The sequence below is a fragment of the Gorilla gorilla genome, chromosome 18 (assembly GCF_029281585.2).
Source record: "Gorilla gorilla gorilla isolate KB3781 chromosome 18, NHGRI_mGorGor1-v2.1_pri, whole genome shotgun sequence".
Classification (NCBI taxonomy): domain Eukaryota; kingdom Metazoa; phylum Chordata; class Mammalia; order Primates; family Hominidae; genus Gorilla; species Gorilla gorilla.
In genome coordinates, this window is record NC_073242.2 from 102,947,307 (window position 1) to 102,969,195 (window position 21,889).

General features: G+C 42.6%; 1 non-coding gene across 1 annotated transcript; it reads right to left on the bottom strand.

Moving 5' to 3' along the window:
• Positions 1-7,502: 7,502 nt before the first annotated feature.
• Positions 7,503-7,575, bottom strand: TRNAK-UUU (transfer RNA lysine (anticodon UUU)). Its single transcript has one exon. It is a non-coding gene; the product is annotated as a tRNA-Lys (tRNA).
• Positions 7,576-21,889: the final 14,314 nt, after the last annotated feature.

Below are 21,889 nucleotides of genomic sequence, written 5' to 3' on the forward strand. Positions count from 1 at the left end.
AATTTCTTAGAATATAAACTCTCTTACCCCTTTTTGGGGTGAACATCTACTCTTCATTTCTATCCTCAAAGATCCATATTCTCAGAAGGCAAAGAAGTGAATGTGAGCATCTCGCTAAGAAGAACAGGATTCTACAGTGTGGTTTGAGATTGCTAAGGATGGCATTCAGGGCTGATTCAGGACATGATTTTATTTCTTTAAATATTTCTCTTTAGAGGAAGTAATGTAGCACTTAATGTCTAATGACATCTATTCAGGAATTCATTAAAGAAAAGCTGATAACAAGATGTGTTATCATAGTCAACAATTAACGGTGCGGTGTAGGAATCTTGATTGCTCTTAGGATGTGTAACTGGTACAGCTTTTGCTCTTGGGCTGTTTTTACAAAAAGGCAAGTGGAGCACAGATGTACCTTTCCGAGGTGATCGACCATAGTGATTGACCACTGCGCCACTGCAAGTCATAGGTAAAGAGATTAGCCAAGGTAGGCTATTCATGCCCTACATAGGTTACATGTGGGCATGTAACCAATGTAGTTTGTGAATCTCTTTCTTTTTCTTTCTTTTTTTTTTTTTTTAGACAGAATTTCACTCTTGTCGCCCAGGCTGAAGTGCAATGGTGCAATCTTGGCTCACTGCAACCTCCACCTCCCAGGTTCAAGTGATTCTCCTGCCTCAGCCTCCCAAGTAGTTGGGATTACAGGCATGAGCCACCACACCTGGCCATGAATCTCTTTCTTTCTAAACATCATTCACCTTCAGTTTTACCCTTCACTGCACATCCAACTGACTTGGGTGAGAGGAGTAAAAGGAGGGCTCAGGGGACCCTTTAGGGGTCAGGATACCCTCAAGGACTAGGTCAAAAGGAATTACAGGAAAAGAATTTTATTGACAATCTCACTTGAGAAGAACTCACATAAAGGAGACTCAAGTATCTCTCTTCCTCTTGCTGGAAAAGGAGAAAATGAGGAAGCTGCTTGAATCTTTAGGGTTAGTCTTAGCCTGGAAAAAACCCTGCAGCATTCTGAGACATCTGAGAGGAGCTAGCATTTCAAACAGGAGCAAGCCCGCTGCATGGTGATAATACTCCTCCCCACCTTCTGATCCTGATAAGGTGATGCTCAATTGATCCAGTGCCCTGAGCACCTCAGAACCTCCTCTTCCTCCCCACGGACTCATTTCTGAGGCTGGTTCAGTTCACCTGGAGAAGCCTATCATTCCTCCTAATAGTCTTTTGGTTTTGATTTAAAGATCTACTGAATGTTAGAACCAAAAGGGGCTTAAACCAACTTCTACCCCCAAGTTCCTTATTTTACAGATGAGAAAACACCCAGGGAGAATTATCAAAAGTCCCACAGCCACCTGGAACATGAGCCCATGTTTTCAGACTCTCAGGTCAGGATTCTACTTTTTAAATCCTTAAAAAAAAAAAAAAAAAAAAAAAAAAAAACAGCATATCTAAAGTCCCCAAGACATAGCTCTTGGATTCTCTTGCCTATGGTGGCACGATGTGAAGTCACACTTAGCTGGCTTGGTAAAACTAAGAAACTCAGTACTGGCAGGCTGTTGCCCATGCTGGATTTTGATGAAGCCACAAAGCTTCAAGTTCACTGCCAAAAAGCTCCACCACATTGGAAGAGAGAATTTTCTACTTCTGCCACCAGTGGGAAGTGGGAGAAATAGCCTCTTGAGTTTTGGAGGGATCATGAGTGCCTCAGTCAGGAGGGTATTATTCTATTTACCACTCCAGACTCACCCTTCATTTTCCCTCCTTCTCCCTCCTACCGGCTGTGCCATGAGACTGGCCTCTCCAGACTGCATCACCTAGATTTGCTTGTCTTCAGCTGGGTTTGGCCAATGGGAAGGCCCAGAAGGAGGTCAGTGACCAGGGGATTGGTTAGTCCAGCTCCTTCCTGCCTCACCATGGTTTGGGCAGTAGCTGTGTCCCTTTCCCTGTGGTCACAGCTCCTGGCACACCACCTCTCTCCCTCAGCTGCAGGTCTCGCCCAGCCCAGGAGCATGGTTCCTTCTATTGCCACCCTGGTCCACTGAGGGATTTCATCATCTCTTGTCAATTCCCATTACCCTTTCACCTCCATAAATTGTCCCATTATTAAACTCTCTTTGTTAAACTAACACATTGAGTGTGCTGCCTTTTTTTTTTTTTTTTTTGCCAAGACCCTGACTAGTACAGGGGCCCCTGGATGAAGCTGTATCAGGTATAAGATGGGCTGGGCACAGTGGCTCATGCCTCTATTCCCACCACTTTGGGAGGCTGAGGTAGGAGGATCACTTGGGCTTAGGAGCTCAAGACCAGCCTGGGCAACATAGCAAGACCCTATCTCTACAAAAAATACAAAAATTAGGCGTGATGGTGTGTGTCTGTGGTTCCAGCTACTCAGGATGCTGAGGTGGGAGGGTCACTTGAGCCCAGGAGGCTGAGGCTGCAGTGAGCTATGGTTGTGTCATGGCACTCCAGCCCTGGAGACAGAGCGAGACCGTCTCAAAGCAAAAAAAAAAAAAACAAAAACAAAAACAAAATAATAAGCTATGTGAGCTGACTTGTGTATGGAATCACTTCCATTTGAATGGGAGGGGAGGCGAAAATAAGGTAGGAGACATATGAGAAACCCAACAGCAGTTGGCAAAATCTGCCCAACGCTTGAGAGTCCTGGCCTATGTTTGATCGACTCATTCGAATTATATGAGACCAGAGTAGAATCACAGGGCTCCACTTCGGTGCCACCCTCTGACTTATTCCGTGGAATTGGGTGGGTTCCTGCTTCCACCTCTCTGAAGCAGCTGTATGATTCTGTTCCCTTGCACGCCTGCTGAAAAGAACATGTTGCTACCTGCAATATCCAAACTCTATCATCTCATGGTAAGCTGTCTTAAATGCTAAAACAAACACACATTGAACTGGTTTTCCCATCTATTTCTTTAACAAATGGGAGCTTAAGCCCATAGGGAAACTGTGTGGGTCAGGGAAGCATCAAATGAACACTTCTGAATAAAAACAAATGTTTCTGAAGATCACAAGATATTTCAAACAGAGCACTCCATTGGCCAGGCCTGCTCCCTTCTGATGCCTGCACAAGATCCCGATGACAGCATTATTTGCTTGAATTGGATTTGTTTCTGTGCCCAGAAACAACACACAAGGAACCTGAGATAGGAAATGGCTACTGGGTCCTAAAAGTCTTCCCAGGACACTGTCTGAGACCAGACAGGAATGAAACAAGAGTCGGAAACCACACCAAAGGAAATTCTTTGGGGTCTGGATTCTCGCTCTTTTTTATTTATTTATTTATTTATTTATTTATTTATTTATTTATTTATTGAGACAGAGTCTGTCTCTCTCTCACTCTGTCACCCAGGCTGGAGTGCAGTGGCATGATCTCAGCTCACTGCAACCTCCACCTCCCAGGCTCAAGTAATTCTCATGCCTCAGCCTCCTGAGTAGCGGGGATTACAGGTGTGTGCCACCACGCCCAGCTAATTTTTGCATTTCTAGTAGAGATGGAGGTTTCACCATATTGGCCAGGCTGGTCTCGAACTCCTGACCTCAGGTGATCCACCCACCTTGGCCTCCCAAAGTGCTGGGATTACAGGCATGAGCCACCGCACCCAGCCTCTTCTTTTACTATTAAAAAATATCAAAAGCAGAGAGCATTTGCTTGCATTTTTATATAAAACTCCAACAGGTGAACTAGCATTCCCAAAGGAGGAGGAGGAAGCAGTGGTGGGGGTGGCAGTGGAGGCAGCAGCTTGACTCAAGTGGAGAACCTGGCATCAGCCCCCTGAGTTTTCTTTAGCCCCCTCTTAAAAGCAGATGCTCCTCTGGGTCCCCTCCAGGTCTCCATCCCAGCTGGTAGCTTCCTTGCCCTGCTCTGGAACTAGACTATGCACACCCTGACTTTAGTCTCATTCCATTTTGCACATCACCAGTGCCTAAGAAAGTGCTTGGCACATAGTAAATGCTCAACAAATGCTTCGTGGTCGGTTATGTCAATTAACCTATGAATGATGGAGCCAGCGGGTAAGAGATGAATGGGTAAAGGAAAGAATCAACCATTGACAGTACTGTCTCTCTAGTTGATACATTATTTCTTTCCAAATGGGGCTGGGAGGAGTGGGTGGGTAATTGCCACCAGAGGGACCCTGTATGATGAGGTCACTGGGCCATTTTCAGGGATTCACTACTGTCTCTTGGGACTCCTCATCCTGTCTCCCTCCCTCTGTCTTCCTGTCCTTCCCTCTGCTCTCTGACTCTTCGATCCATTTCTTAATTCTTTTTGCTGAGTAGTTCTTCAGTTTTTATTTCTATTATAGGGAGGCCACTCTCACATTTTTTAGAATAAAAGATAGCGCTGGGAATAATCAAAATTATGTAATTTAAAATATTAACGTATTCACCAATACATTGACTTTACGATATTCGTGGACTTACAAAATAATTTTATTTAAAACCTAGTTTCAAAAATAAAATTCCTTCTACCAAATAAATATAACATATATCTGTTTCCATGAAAGCAAAATGAAAATAATTTATCTTATTGAATCTCTTATTTGAATGCTAAACAATACCGTTAGCAGAACAATACTGTTTAGCATGTATTTTATTTTTTTGTCATATCTATTTCTAATATTATTATATCATGGTATTTGCCTAAGGAATGTATATTTTAAACATTATTTTTTAATCTTTTTTTCATAAAGTCGCATATCATATACTCTTCCTCAAAGTTGCACCTTAATGCTTTTTGAAGTATTACATATAAAAAGTACTGAAGTTGCATTTTGTTGTTAATAAATTTGAAACTGTTAACTTCCTCAGTTGAATGTTACTGAAGATTATAATAACATTTCTAATTGAGAAAATACTTTCTCCAAAGTTACTGAGATGTCTTATAAATTCAGAGCAAACTCTGCTAGAGTATATTCCAATTTTCTATTTTTTCAGATCAAAATACATAAATACTTTAGCCCAAATATTTTCTTATATACTGTCTTTTTACCTCCCAAGCACTTTGGCAGGTATTTTTAAAGGGAAAAACTCTTTAGATAAGTTGTCTCAACTTATGATTCCAAATCATAGGTCTTCCCATTTCATTCCATTGAATAAAAACATAAATGTGTCCAAATAAAAACAGAAATATCAAAAGATTCTTCCCATAGGTTAAGGTATTCCAAAAAGAAATCGTAATTTTGAACAGGAAATCTTGCATAATTTTTGAACTCTCAACTTTTAATTTGTTTGATTCTTTTCTTTCTGTTATAGGGATAACGTTCATTGTGTTCCTGTTTGCAAGCTTGATTTTCAACAATTGCAACTAGCTAAATATTTTAACATAAAGTTTTTTTGAGCACTCTATTCTTTTGAGATTTTGATTAAATATATCCAACTGGTGTTGAATAAAAGCTAAATATTTTAACGTAAAGTTTTTTTGAGCACTCCATTCTTTCAAGATTTTGATTAAATATATCCAACTGGTGTTGAATAAAATATAACCACAATTTACAGATTTATTTATAAAAGAAGTTCAAAACCACTGCAGAACGTATAGGTTGATTTACAAAGAAACTCTTCAAAGGTGCAAACTCTTGAAAAACTCCATTGATGGCAAGCAGCAAAAAGATAAAAAGTCCATACTGCCACACTAAAGTATTTTTTAATATTCAACATCAACTTTATCACAAGAATATTGTGGCTTGATTGCTCTAATGGAGTATACACAAATATTTGTAAATTTAAAGCACTACAATTTTTAATTGATTTAACACTGCAGAAAGTGGGAGGAAGCTGTGAATTATACGAACATCAAAACAAATTCCAAACCTATTTCTGTCTCATAAGTTTCTTAATTTTATATTGACATTGCTTTTTACCATGAATTTGTGCTTCACCAAATTTTGAGTGGGTGTTATCACCACAAAATTTAGTAACTTCATTTTCAATGTTAAACTAACAAGTTCATTAAAAAATGGAGTATTACTAGTATTAACAATAAGATCAGATGTTTCACCTTCTTTAGAATGAAATTTCAGAAATTTTAATAATTTGATTTCCTGAATTGGAAGTGAAAATTTGAACCAATTATTAAAACTTATGCATTTTCTTTGTGAAGCCTCCAATAGCACTGATAAAACAGATAGCCTTTAAACTGTTTGCAATTTTTCTTCTGTCTCAAATGCCAATACATTAAGTGTAGGCACTACATGTTTTGCACCTGCATAACAAAAACTTGGAAGAAAAAATTTTTAGAAATTTAGCAAAGAAACAGTCATTTGATAACAATGAAAAATCATGCTTTGTAGAAGAATCTGTAAGCCCACCTGCTACAGATTCACATGTGAATTCATCTATAGGAAAGTCTTCTTAAAATAACTACCGATTTTTAAAATTAAATGCTGATATTCTGTTAGCAAATCTTGTTTTCTATGTGGTCATCTGCCACAATAAATGGTAAATATTGATAAACATTTTTGTGCAAGTTACATGTACATTGGCTCTCGTGAGTAAGGAAATTCAGTACCTAATTTTTCATTAAACATGTACATGTGGTTTTTGGAGCTGATGGCTGCCAAAAGGGATTACTTCAAAATAAAAATGTTACCAAATAATAAAATCAATAGTTGCAAATGTCAATTATATAATAAATGCAAAACTGGTATTGTAAGAGCATTCAGACTATTCTATGTTCTATGGTGGGGCTGCTCAGCCTCTGTGTCCTGCATGGACCAATATTTTCCTGCACACCTACCCTCTGGTTTCCACAGTTCCCGCGGACCCTGCCAACAGGCATCATGGTGGCAGGCTGCACACCATGGGCCCCAGCACTCTGCACAGGTAGCCGGTAGGGCAGCAGCAGTCACTTCTCACCTGCAGAACCTGGCTGATCTCACGTGCTTATATCTGGGTACACTTCACATCACTTGAGAATGGGGTGTCAGTTACCTTGTGTCTGGAACAGAGTAACAAAAGGGCTTGGGTATCACTGGTCGTCTTTCAAACCTGACCACAAATTCAAAGGAGAACTCCGAACTAGCAACTCACACACAGCTATATAAGATCTTGGGAGGAACTGGTGGAACAAAAAGCAGCTCTCTCTACCTACCCCTCCTGGCTTATTTTGTTGTTGTTTTTGTTGTTTTCTTTTTTAAAAATTGAGTCAGAGGCTGGGCGCAGTGACTCATGCCTGTAATCCCAGCACTTTGGGAGGCCGAGGCGGGCGGATCACGAGGTCAAGAGATCGAGACCATCCTGGCCAACATGGTGAAACCCCGTCTCTACTAAAAATACAAAACCTAGTTGGGCGTGGTGGTCCTGCAGTCCCAGCTACTCGGGAGGCTGAGGCAGGAGAATGGCTTGAATGCAGGAGGCGGAGGTGGCAGTGAGCCGAGATTGCGCCACTGCACTCCAGCCTGGCGACAGAGCGAGATTCCATCTCAAAAAAAAAAAAAAAAAAAAGTCAGAATTAGGTACTAAAAAGCCGTATGACATGCCTGAACAGGGACTTGAACCCTGGACCCTCAGATTAAAAGTCTGATGCTCTACCAACTGAGCTATCCAGGCTTCTTCCCTGCTTGTTTATTTTAATGCAATAATAAATAACAGCACTTTGTTAAAAATAATAAAGGTATAATCTGTGACACATCCAAAGTGGACAAGATGAAGAGATAATAGGTATACGCCAGGATTCCCCTGGGCAAACTGGGACCTGCTGGTACCCTATATATTAAGAGTCTTGGGTTTTGTTTTCACTTAAGCAAATGTCCAAACTTTCTTATCCTTTTCTCTTCAAAGTGTTTTCCTATGTGCCCATCCCTTAGGACTTCTAGCTCTTGTATAAACAGGTAATTGAGGTGCAAATATCTGATAGGGTGTCCTACAGGATGATTGCAAATCCCATCAAGATTAAGGTCACAGACCACTCCCCAGATAAAACCCAGACTCAAGCTGGGCGCGGTGGCTCCAGCCTGTAATCCCAGCGCTTTGGGAGGCCCAGGCAGGAGGATCACAAGGTCAGGAGTTTGAGACCAGCCTGGCCAGCATGGTGAAACCCTGTCTCAACTAAAAATACAAAAAATTAGCCAGGCATGGTGGTGCGCACCTGTAATCCCAGCTACTCAGGAGGCTGAGGCCGGGGAATTGCTTGAACCCGGAAGGCAGATGTTGCAGTGAGCCGAGATCATGCCACTGCACTCCAGCCTGGGCAAGAGAGCAAGACTCCATCTCAAAAACAAAACACAACAAAACCAGACTCACCCCTCCCTTGTTGTAAAAGACTGTGCTAGAGCCTGCAGAGTGGTTCTGCCCTATCCACCCTCCCTTCCTTACCAATGACATGAGCTTGAAGATGGAAGCCACCTGTTCAAGAGAGATGTTCAGAAAAATAAGAGTTGCTAATGACTGGGGAGCTGCCATATTTATTCATTACCTCCAGACCCAGCAGCTGATTGCAATTCTTGACCTAAACAATTACACATTGCTGAAGTTCTTGCTTCCCATTCCAGGCTCTTCTGCCTCCACTCTGTCCTTGCACCCCAAACCCCTGCCATACAAGTCACGAAACTCATTCCACTCATCCTTCATCCATGCTGTTACCTTGGCTGGAGATACCTTTCTCAGCCTTGACATCCAGCTACTTCTGCCCTTCTGCCAGAAACAAACGTAGTCATCAGCTCCTCCTGGAAGCCTCTCTGGGCTGCACTCCTGAGACATCCCAGGCATGCTCCTGCACCCTGTTATATGATCACCTGTTAACACACCTGCCTCCTTCAACCTGTGATCAGCTTGAGGGAGGGCACCGTGTGTTCTTTCTTCCTCAGTCTGTCATCCTGTGCCACCATGCCTCCTATATGGCGACATGGCAGGCATATGTAATGGGAAATGATTGAATGAATGTTGAAACTCACCAAATAGGGGAGGGTCCTGGAAAGCCTCTGGGAGGAGGATACCTGATTGGCCTGTAAAGGTAGGGGTCACAATGTGGCAGTTACACATTCTCCATCAATAGGATCAGGTCCATTATCCTATTAAACCTCCTTGGGGACCTTGAGGGTTAGAGGACATGCCTATTAGTAACCCCCGTTTATGGCTGGGCAAATGGAGGCATGGGGAGGTTAAAAGCCCCGGGTCAACCCAGGAGTTGGTGATGAACCTGCTGTGATTGGCAGTCGTGGGGACCTGATGCGGGTTTTGTTCTCTGAACCTCACTACTTTCAAGGACTCCTCAGTTCATTCTCTCAATCTCTTTCTTTTTGTTTTCTTTTTTCCTCCAGTAATATCCAAAAAGTCCCTTCTCCAGATTAAATCATCCTGGCTTCAGATATCTAAAGCAGCTATTTTTTTTTTCCTTCAGCATTTGAAATGTTTTTAAGGGTTTATTTCAAACACCCTTTTCTTTGAACTGATTGTTCAGAACTTTCATTCCACTTTGTCAGTGTGTCTGGTAGTCGGCTCCGATTTCTAAAAGGTTTTTATTTCTTCTCTATTAGCGGCCACCACCTGCTTACTGTTTGGATGGGTTTTGCTTTATTTTTTTGCTTTCATCTATTGAAATGGATGAGAGGAACCTTAGGTAATGAACCTTGTTTCCAGTTTTCCCCCTCACCTCCCCTATTTTTAACTCCTCCTGCCACTGCTAAGGATGAGGCAAAGGACGAAAAGTTCCCTGGGTGGTAAGTCTCTGGGAGTCACTCTGCCTTTCTCCCCAGGTGTGGGGATGGAGTGGCAGGCAGCAGAGGGCAGAATGTGCCTGGAATGTTTGCAGTGCTGTTGTCTTTGCAATTGCCTGGCCATCCTGCTTCCCCACAGCAGGATGCATGGTGGCCTTCTAAATGGCCACTCTGGCTGGAGTGAAGAGGTGTCTTCCTCCAATCTTACAGGGACCCCTAAGCTTCATGGGGCGATGTGAGTGTCAGTAGCTGTTGCTAAGGCCCACATTGCCAGACACTAGCTTGTTCCATTTTTGGTTTATCTACACACATTGGCCCTTATGGGAGCAACCTCACATATAAATATATAAATATTTTACCAGTTCATCCTGCCCTCAGGGTATGAAGTTTAATGAACTAAATAGCCTCCATTAATCACCCAACAAAATGTTATTTACTTCAAGGGAAAGGGTAAGTGGCCTCTGCAAAGACACGTCAGGGACTCGGTCTCGGCATCTCTTCCCTGTGCTAGGTCTTCCCAAATCTTTAAGAACAAAGTCCTAAATCCTGGGCTGGGTGTGGTGGCTCACACCTGTAATCCCAGAACTTTGAGGGGCTGAGGCAGGTGGATCACTTGAGGTCAGGTTTCAGACCAGCCCGGCCAACATGGAGAAACGCTGACTCTATTAAAAATACAAAAATTAGCTAGGCATGGTGGTACCCACCTGTAATCCCAGCTACTTGGAAGGCTGAGACAGGAAAATCACTTGAATCCAGGAGGTGGAGGCTGCAGTGAGCTGAGATCGCATCACTGCACTCCAGCCTGGGCAACAGAGTGAGACTCCATCTCAAAAAAAAAAAAAAAAGAACAAAGTCCTAAATCCAGAAGTTCTGCCAGCTGAGTTGACACATTGCTTTCCTGTCCTCTCCTCTCCCCTTACCAAATTTTAGTATTACCTTTTAATTAATTAAATAATTAAAGAGGGTCTCACTCTATTGCTCAGGTGGAGTGCAGTGCTATGATCACGGCTTACTGCAGCCTCAAACTCTTGGTCTCAGGTGATCCCCCCACCCCAACCCCCAGAGTAGCTGGGACCACAGGTGCATGCCACCATGCCTGGTTAATGTGCGTGGTGTTTTGTTTTTTTTTTTTTGTTTGTTTGTTTGTTTGTTTGTTTTTTGTAGAGATAGGGTCTCACTATGTTGCCTGAGCTGGTCTCAAAGTCTTGGCCTCAAGTGATCCTCCCACCTCTGCCTCTCAAAGTCCTGGGATTACAGGCATGAGTCAATGTGCCCAGCTTGCCTACCACATTTTAGATGTCAGTTTCCTCACCCTTTTGCTTAAAATAGGCATACTCTCCCATATCTGCCCAGCCCAGAAATGCACGGTCATGGGTTATGTCAGCCCAGCGAGGGTGAGAAAGGTCTTGAGCCCTGTTGTCATGATGACCCCATAGCCAATAAATCTAGTCCAGTGTAAGTAACATTTGAGCAACTGGAGAAAATGGAACTGAAGTGGGTACATATCAGAGGCCCTTTGACATCTCTGAATATCCTTTGTAAATAATATCTATTGCCCAGCTTAGAGCTGTGAGAGCCACTCAGCGCAAGTGTATACGAGTGGAAAAATGAAGGAAAGGGAAGGGCAGAGGGAAGGGAGTGGAGATTGGTGCTGAGACACAGGGGGTGGCCTTGGGAGCTGATACAGCAGTGCCTGTGTTAAGCTAGGCTGTCCATCCTTTGGCACCCCAGTCCCTACTCCTGCAGCCACAGATGAAAGGCACATTTTGCAAGCCAACATCTACCTTGCCCCTTCCTAGGAACAGTGAGGTCCTATCCATTCTGATCCCACTGAAATCTAAGAGAATTGGTGGAGATCTGCTGTCCCAGCCCAGAAAATGGCATCATGTGTGAGGATCGGCCCTTCACATCCCTTCTTTTGCAGGGCTGACCACCGCCTCACCCACTCCCTGCTAGAGGGGCCCGGCCCCTCCCTGCACACATCCAGACTCTCCAAAGCATCTTGCATTTGGCCAGAGGTCTCGAGAAGCGTCTCCAGGCTGTGTAGGGCTTTAGCCCAACACTAATTAGTAATGCAATCCCGCAAAGAGTGAAGCTGCCTGCCACCTCCCCTCACTCATAGTGATTTATGTTCAATTTGTACAAATGGAGAAAATGAGATTTCAAATTTCAATGCCATTTCTGCAATGAGGTGATTAAAAGAGAGAGAGGTATCGCCTTCCACTGTATAGAATATTGATCCCAGTGCTATTTTCCTTTGCAATAACCATTAGCTCAGTATTATTTGCAAACCTCTAATGTGAACCTGGAGATGTAATTTACATTTGTGCCTCACTTATTTGCTTTAACAAAACAACACAAAGCTTTGGGTCTTTCAATCTATCCATATTGTCAATAAAATTAGCAGCTTGAAGGGAAAAAATGATATTCAAAACCATAACTTCCCATTAACTACCGCAAGACACAACACATCGTTGCAAAAGAGAGAGAGCTTCGTAGCTAAATCCTTTCTTGTTCTTTCTTTTCCTCCGCCCCCTCTTCCGCCTCCATGGGGTTAGAATTCAATGAACAAACTTGAAAGTGAAACATCCCCTCCTCTGAATGTGGATCAGCTTAGGGTCTGGGGGCTGGCTGTGCACATCTGAGGCCCGATCCCTCCGAGGGTGACCCCGGAGGAAGAGAACGCGTGGGCCCCTGCTCCAAGTGCCAGCGCACGCCTGGCCCAGAGGTCCTTCGGGCTGCCAGGACAAATGCGTACGCATAGACACGTGCACGGAGCCTCCGAGAGAGAGGGAGAGACCAAGAGCGAGCGAGCGAGAGACAGAGAGAGAGAGAGAAAGAGAGAGTTCCTCAAGAGAGCCGGGAGCCAGGGTAGGGACCAAAGGGGCTGGAAGAAAAGATGAGAAGGAGGTAATCAAGAAATAAAAGCATGGGGGCTGTGCTCTGCCAATTCAAATGGCAGTTCCGTCAGCCTCGACGCTGAACAAACAGGCCACGTAGCTCCGCGTTCTCATTTCTTGTCTCTGCAAATCCGTCAGCTGCCTACAAGAGCCTACCAGACCCTGGAAGACGAGAACAAGAAAAAGGGAGAGTGGGGGGCGGGGAAGCTAATGACCCATAATTGCCATGATAGTGGGAGAGGGGCCAAGCAGCTGTTTTACATTCCTGGTATGTATAGTATGCAAATATCGACAAAGGCTCGACACAGTTTCGCTATTGTGGATCCGGAGGGTAACCAAATTAGCCTTTGGCAGCCATGGTAATTGGGAGGTGCTGTTCCCATTAGGAGTCCTGCAAATTATGAAGAAAAATGGACCGAGGGCTTTGTCACAAATAATAATACCAAGAAGAAAAGCGCAGGCGGCTGTCTTTTCTTTTCTTCCCCTGTTCCCCACCCTCTGCCTTTGTTTTTTTTTTTTTTTAATTTCTGCATTGTGTTGTTAATACCTCTCTATTTAGTAATAAGAAAACAGTCTGAAATCCCCCACTAGACAGTGCACGGACTTGATTGCAAGAATGTCAAGTTTGCAGGAGGGTCCGGGGGGGAAGAGCTGCTTTCTGTTGCCCGAGCCCAGGGGCTGCAGGTAGGAAAGGCGCAGTTGTGCAGCAGTAAAGACTTCCCGCCCAGAGCCCTAGGTGAAGAGAGAAGCCTAAAAACTGACGTCTCAAAGAAAACGCTCTTTCCACGAAGCATCTTCTCTGTATTGTAAGGGTGCAGAGAACATCTCTTCCTGGAGCATAGCTGGGCTTTATCCTCCACCTCACTCCCAAAGAGTCTAAAGTTCTGGCTTGATTGAGGCTCTAATCTCTTAACAATTCAGACATGGGCTTGAAAAACCTCCAGTCATGATGCATTAAGCCCCGAACTCATGCCGAAAAGGTTTGCAGACTTTCGCCCTTGGCATTCCCTTGAGATGGCCTAATTCCATGTCCCTGGGAGCTGGGTGCCTGGTGACCAGATGGGCCACCGGCATATCAGATGACGCTATGATGAGCTCAGCCCTTTATGGGGCATGAGTAAATGAGGCAGAATGGTCCGTTCGGGGCCAAGTTTGCCCCAGATGAGAGTCACAGTATCACCAGGGTAGCAGGGAACTGTGATGCCTACAGTGCATACCCATGTGAGGAGCAAAGGACCAATACTTCCCAAAGCATTCTCTCCTTTAAAACAATCAACTTCCAATTTCCTGTGTTTTAGCATCTGTTGGTTTGGCCAGAGGAACACCTTCAATGAGAAAGGGCTCTCTGGAAATGCGATGTCTTTCATCTATGTTCCTCCAGTTACATAGGAACATCTCATGCATTGGTTCGCATTTTATTTTTACATTGTATTTCATACAAATGTACAATGTTAAAACACAGAAAGGAATATAAATCTACTTGGATAACTGAAAGGATACTACCACATACTCGCCTTTAGAATCAGACAGAATTTCCCATAAGGAAAAAAAAATGGAATTTTCATAAGGTTTGAAGTGTCCTCAGAGACACGACTATAAAAGGATACTGCCAATTTTGTCCTCCAAAGGGTAAAGAAAGAACTAATGGCTAGTTGCATGCATTTGGGAAATTAACAAAAATAGGAGGAGGACTGAAAATAGATCAGGTCATAGCAAAGTCAAATAGAGGGTTGAAAAATGAGTAAGAGGAAATGGCAACTCGCTTGCACAATGTCAGTGCAGGTGGGACCAATGGGTGACCTCAGGAATGGAGTGAGGAGGAAAATAGCCAACCATGATACTGGTTTCTTTCCTTTGTGTAATGTCCAAATCCCATTTCAGTAGATAAGGGAATACTGGCCCCCATTCCTTGCTAGTTTTAAATGAAGAACATTCAGCTGTTTAGATACAGTCCAGGTTTCAAGTCTCTTTGAAGGTAAATTTGAGAGTGAGGGAGAAAACAAAAAAAAGAAAAAAAAACTTTCTAGCATTTACAATAATTTTTCTTAAGAAAAAAATATTCTTTGATGAAAATACTCTACCATTTGGGGACTGTGTTTAGGTTTTTGTTCTAGGTCCACCCCTTGACATGCTGATAAGGGCTGCAATGTCCAGTACCCTGCTCAACCTTTCTCTCTTCCCTTCTCAGAGTTCCAGCCACACTAAGTGTCTTTCCGTGTGTTGAACCCAGTATGCTTTTTCTCATCTCTTATTTTCACACAAGCTACTCCCTCTGCCCACTGGATGTCCCTGTGTACTGCCCCACCATGTGACACAGGTATGCACACATCCCTTGGGCTGGCTTATCCTCATCCTCTTCCTCAGGTCACTGCTTAGATACCACTTCCCCCACACAGCCTTCCAGCCTTGTCTGACTTTCTTAGTCTGGGTGAAAACTCCTCCTACCATCTGCTCTCAAGTGCCTAGTGCCAGAACTTATGACAGAATTTTCTGTCTAATCACTTTTCCAAGGCTGTGAGCAACAGGAGAGCAGGGACCACCTCTCTTGTTCATCAATGTGTCCCAAGTTCCTAGCCCAGTGTCTGGCACATAGCAGTTGAGCCATAAACATATGTTGAGTGAACGTCATCTGATTATTCAAAAGCTTAATTGAGGGCCTAAAGTATTGAGGCAGCAGAATGGGTCTGAAGGCGGGGAACATAAGGCCGATTCATGCTGACTTCCTAGAACTAAATCAAATGGATTTGATTCAGCTATGACAGGAAATATCCTCTCCATTTACATAGGGCATACAGGGAGTAAATGACTTTGTAACTTTACTTCATCCTCTTCATTTACATAGGACATACACCAAGTAACCAGTGGAAACCTCTAGAGGGTATTGAAACACCAGAAAATTCTGTAATGGGGCTCTTGAGCCCCTGTGCTCAGGCCCGCTCCCACCCTGTGGAGTGTACTTTCCTTTTCAATAAATCTTTGCTTTGTTGCTTCATTCTTTCCTTGCTTTGTTTGTGTGTTTTGTTCAATTCTTTGTCAAGATGTCAAGAACCTGGACATCCTCCACCAGTAACAGTATCACTTGATAACAGGTCTCTAACACTTGGCTTTTGCATTGAGGAATTCTGCCTTTGAGGAATACCTATCAATTCCAGAATCCCAGAGGGTCCCCCACATAAACATAGACCTGCATTTATTCCAAACACCAAAATTAACTGGATAGTGCTGGGATTACAGGTGTGATGCAGTTTTTATTCTAGCCCAGGACTTTCCTAGTTTCCTGCTAAATCTAGGGTCTCTCTTGCTCATTTTTTTTCTCTTCAGGAATGAAGTTTGCTTTTATCTGCAAATGTTGCTAAGAAAGAATCCATCGTTCAATGTACTGTGGTCCACTCTGCACTTTAGGGTCTCAGGCTTTACCCAGAACCTGGAGCAAGACCACTTCAACTCTTGCAAGAAATTCACAGGTAACACTGAGGCAAATTCTTTCCACTGTAAGGCCAAGGCAATTTGGGTTACTGGGTATTTACATCTTAGGTATATACGTGTTATGGCATAAAACCTGCTTGGAAAAATAAGACTTATAAATGGACAGCAATAACAGAACTAAAACAATGGAAAATGGTATGAGAGATTGGAGTTGGGTAGAAGAATAGTGTTCCTTATGCTGAAATAGCTTGCTATTTAGAAAAAGTGAGGGTTTTTGACCTGGAGGAAATGGCAAAAGACTATCAATAGGGGCAGTGCTAGGGCAGAGGATTCCCGAGTGGAGGTTCATAAAAAATTAAGCTCGGATAGGGACCACATAGGTGAGAGACATTAATAACAAATGAAAGAGTTTAGTTAATGGTGGGCAGCTTGGGTGTGGCGCTGTAGGGTGCAGTTACTCAAATGTCTTCTGAACCCATCTCAGGAGGACTCTTACTAAGGTCTGTTACAGCAAGGGTCCAATAAATCACATCTCTCTGTATCTATGTGATTTTTTTTTTTTTTGGCAGAGTCTCGATCTGTTGCCCAGGCTGGAGTGCCAGTATGATTATGGCTCCTTGCAGCCTCAGTCTCCTGGGCTCAAGTGATCTTCCCACCTCAGCCTTCTGAGTAGCTGGGACCACGGGCACATGCCACCATGCCCAGCTAATTTTTTATTTTTATTATTTTGTAGACACGGGTTCTCACTATGTTGCCCAGGCTAGTCTTCAACTCCTGGGCTCAAGTGATACTCACCTCAGCCTCCCAAAGTGATGGAATTACAGGCATGAGCCACTGCGCTCAGCTCATGTGATTTCTTAGCCTCCTCCCGCACTAACTCTGGGCTTGGCTTTGTGAGTTGTTTTGGCTGATGGGACTTTAGCAAATGTGATGCAAGCAGAAGTTTGAAAAGTGCTCATTCATCGGAGTTTGCCTTCTCTGGCTCTTTGCTGGGACTCCTTCTAGCACCATATGCAAAAAGCTGAGCCTAGCCTGTTTGAAGATGAGAACCTACATGGAAAGAGAGGTCCACCTGTCATTGCTGACTCACCTGAGGTCCCAGACATCTAAGCAAGCCCAGCCAACATGATGTGATACAGACACGCACCCACCCAACTATGTCTAACATAAATGTTCTACCTGCAGAGTAGTGAGCAACTGTATCATTTTTGTTCCAAGCTTCTAATTTGGGGGGTGATTTATTCACTTGGCAATAAATAAGTGGTACAAGGTCCTCACAAAAGGAGCCTATAAGAATTTGAGAGAACAAATTTGCTCCTTTGGGAGCTAATGTAAGAGCTGCAAACACTGAAGAAAGCTAAAGGAATGGTGCCATCCTTTAGGGCTGGCTGATCAGAAGTGTTGCAATACCATGGCAGGTTGAGGGCAGCAGCCATGTGGGTGGCAAAGGAAGGAGGGACAGCCTACTAAAGTGCTGATGAAAAGAGCAACATGGACCTGCACGGGGTGGGGTAGGGGTAAAGGAAGGCCAGAGTGATGGAGAGAATAGCAAAGCCCACATCAGCAGGGACCTCATGGCCCAATGACAGGCCATGGCACTGTCAACCCATCTGGAGAAACCACAGGGATATGAAAATAGGTGTTGGTATTGACACGGATGGAAATGACTGGCAGATCTCAATGGCTGCCTCCTGGGATCCTGGGCAAAGAAACATTGGGGATGGGGGTGATGTTTTGATTACACTGGGAAAAGCTTCACTTATCAAGTTTCCCTCATTCCAGGCAGTTGTCTGACTTAGGAAGCCATAGGATCCCTGGAAAATAAAACTGTAGGACAAGATGTACAAAATCCAGCAAAAGTCGTCTGTCATCCCAGACATTACTTTTCTATTTTCATGACCCCATTGCTACTGAAGTTGACGTCCAATATATACCCAGTTGTTACGATGCTAAGACAGACTTGAGATGAAGAGCGTTTGTTCTAGAAAGAACCAAATGCCAGCTTAACCACCCACTATTTAGTGACCCTGGGCAATTTATTTAACCTTAGTTTTCTTCATCTGTAAAATGGAACTAATAATAGTTCCTATCTCATATGGCTGTTGTGAAGATTAAATGAAATTATACAAAGTGTTTAGCACGGTATAAGATACATAGCAAACTCTTAAACTTGCTATGATTATTTTCGATAGCTATTTAGAACTCCAGATTTTCTGAGCAATTCATTTGGATTATCAAGAAAAATTTCATCATCTGAATATCATCAGTACCTTCCGTGATACCTAAAATATATTAATTAGGGAAAATGCCCTCTTGATCCCAGCATTTGAATCTGGGAGGGAGAGAAGATAATCCTATACTTTCCTTATGTTTGGCATTCTAGTGTATTCCTGATGAAAATCTTGATGCACATTCAACTGCATTGGATCTTTATTTTTATCCCATCTGACTAGCAAGTTCTCATTAAGATATGATTTAAGAACTGAAAGTTCATTAAAAAGATCATTTCATGACAAAGTGAGATGAGCAACGTAGAAATGATTCCATAGCTTCTCTAGATCATTCCATTTAGGGCTTTTTTCCAACTGAATCCAGCATAATTCATAGAAGCACTAAGATTTGCCTTTCGAAGGTCTGGAATAATTCAGCAATTAACATCATACACTCTTATTACCTGATGCATTAGATCCAAATTGCAACAAATACCAATGCTAGCAATTTGTTTTTCCTATAACTTGCTTACTTTAAGCAGCATTGTCTTGGAAATCTTTCTTCTTAAATTCAGCTCTAAGAAAAAATATTCACAAATAATTTATTTCAAAATAATCTCTCCTTTTTTTAAAGAGTAGAATTATGTAGAAAAAAATCAGTAACATCACTTTATAAAAAGAAACAAAATTCTGACTCAGAATGCTTAAAACAATTTTTCTCTGATAGGTTTTTTTTTCTGACTGAATAAAACAAAGCTCATAGTAATTGTAACAACATTAGCATTCTTTCAAGAGTGGAGATTAGTCACTGAAATCTTGTGTTCTACAATGTCAAAATTTGTCTGAACTGCACTTCAATAAAATCACAAAATGATAACAGTGTCTCCATTCATGCTATATAAATATGAAAAACATCAAACCAAGTGGAAAAACATGAGATGTGCCATTTATATAATTGTTACAAATTTCTGTTGTACAACCAATTTCTACAAAATTCCATTGCAGCTATTCAAATACTTGTGGAAGAATATCTTAAAACCTTTACATTTCACGTCTTAAAGCTAACTTAATGGAAATACTATCAGTAGACACACTGACAGTTTTATCAAGAATTCCGCTGCAGCTCAGAATGGAGGAATAACATCAGCTGCTTCATCTACTGAGACATCCAGTTCAAGGATCATCACACTAACTCCAGTATTTCCACTAACATATTCCCAAAGATGGGAAGCTTTCCATAGTGTTTCCAAGGCAGGTTTGTGAACTTTTGCCCAATTCCCATTGAAAACTTTTTAATGGCGTAAAAATATTCTCTCATTGTTCATGCTACTAAAAATTTTATTTTGGTTTAACCAATGTGGAAATTAGTTTCAAGGTGGACCTGATATGTCTGAAATAAAAATTGAATTGCTATGTTATGTAACTCCACCTTTCACTGATGCAACCCCATTTAACAAATCCCTTTGTGTTAAAACAATAAAATAGGTCGGTGCAGTGGTTCATGCTTATAATCCCAGCACTTTGGGAGGTCGAGGCAGGCAGATAGCTCGAGCCCAGGAGTTTGAGACTAGCCTGGGAAATATGGAAAAGCCCCATCTCTACAAAAAATACAAAAATTAGCCAAGTGTGGTGGCACGTGCTATAGTCCCAGCTACTCAGGAGGGTGAGGTGGAAGGATCACTTGAACCCTTGAGCCCTGATAGTGCCATTGCATTCCAGCCTGGATAACAGAACAAGACCCTGTCTCACAAAAAATAAATAAAATAAAACACCACCTTTCCAATGAAACTAAGAAACTGCAGAGGTGAGAGCTAACTGATATTTCTTTGAATGAATATATAATACAATGTCAGATTTCTCCTGTGACTAATATTTATCTCATTGCTCTGTTGGGTGCAGTTTTTATATATGGTTGTCATATTTCTATAAAGTGGATATACCTTTGACAAAATGTCATCGAAATATTCTTGGTCACCCTGCTTTTTACACTAACGAGATTTCTATTAGTCAGGATAAAGTTAAGCTCTGCTGTGGTAAACAAATAAACCCCTAAATCTCAGTGGCTTGACATATCACATCCACACGAAAGCTGACATGACTTAGGAAGTCCTCCTTCCTCTTGAAGCTGAGTTATCTGGAATATGGCCTTGGCTGTTATTGTGTCGGGGGCAGAGAGATGGAAAAGGACCTGGCTTTTACCTGTTTCAGCCCAGAGGTGATACATGTCACTTTCTCTCTCCCTATCCATTAACTGGAATTGGTCACATGGCTTCAACTCACTGCAAAAGTGCTGCAGAAATATCACAGAGCATGCAGATAGCTGGAAAGCACCAACTGTCTGCCACAGGCATTAAAATAAACACAATGAGCTATTTTGAACACGCTTCAAAAGGTTTCAAACTGTAGGCATGTGACTTGTGCTAAACCATTCAGAAATCCGTGGCATCCTCACTACTTCATAACAGAGTCAATATTCATTATGTGTGTGTTTACATGGGTAGCACTGAGTCTCATTGGCTGGCAAAGTGGCACAGGTGCACATACTATGTATAATATATGTGCTTATAGATAATGATATGGTCCAAAATGAAACTAGTTTGGTCTAACTCATTGCTTGTCAACTAGGGACAAAATTGCACTTAGCAGTGTATAGAGACATTTTTGATTATCACAGCTGGAGGCAGGGGGTGGGGGTGCCACTGATATCTAGTAGGTAAAGGCCAGGGATGCTGCTAAACATCCTAAATGCACAAATCAGACCCCCATCTCAACTGTGAATCGTCAGTGTTGTTGGCCCAAATTGTCAATGTTGGTGAAGCTAAGAAACTCTGGTCTACCAGATGATCCAGGAAATGCTATCTCCCCATCATGCCCATTGAGTGCTTTTCAACAAAGCAGCCAGAAGCAATTGCTTCCTTTCAGCTGCATATTCTTGCTTCCTTGGTCCCTTCATTGATGGTTCCAAAATCTGTATATCCAAATGCTACATACATATGCAGCTGTCTATCAGTTACATTTATCGAGATGTCCAACCACTTCCTTACATGAAATCTGTGCAAAATGAAATTCATTGCCATCTCCTGCCTCTGACTCCAACCTCTTTCCCACCTTCTTTAGTGCCATTGGCCTTCACCTTTCAGTCACCCAAGCTGGAAACCTTAAACAAGCCACTCCTGACTCCTCCCCCTTCACAGTTCCACACACCACCCAATTCTGTAGATTTTTAGCTCCCACAAGACTTTGGACTCTGATATCCCTCTCTGTCTCCTTTGTTTCCTCTTGTATGGCTGTGTTGACTGGAATCCACGTAAAATAATAATAATGGTTTACTGCTATTCTCCTAGGAAGTATCCCTAACACCAGTCTCTCTCCACCCTGATCCAACTTCCACATTGCCACCAGGGAAGCTGCATGGCAGCATAGAAAAAGTGAGGGATCTAGAATCAATAGACCTACATTTCAAACCCAGGTCTTCCTCCATAACGCATGGGATGCACCTTAACCTCTTGAAGCCACAAATGTAAAATGGGACTAAAAGCCTCCCCCTTATAAAGTGGTCTTGAAGGTTAAATATCACATATAAAAATCCTCCAGCCTAACCCCTGGCACACATGGTTGCTCCATATGTTTCACCGTTATTTATCTTTGTCATTATTATATTGGTTCTAAAGTC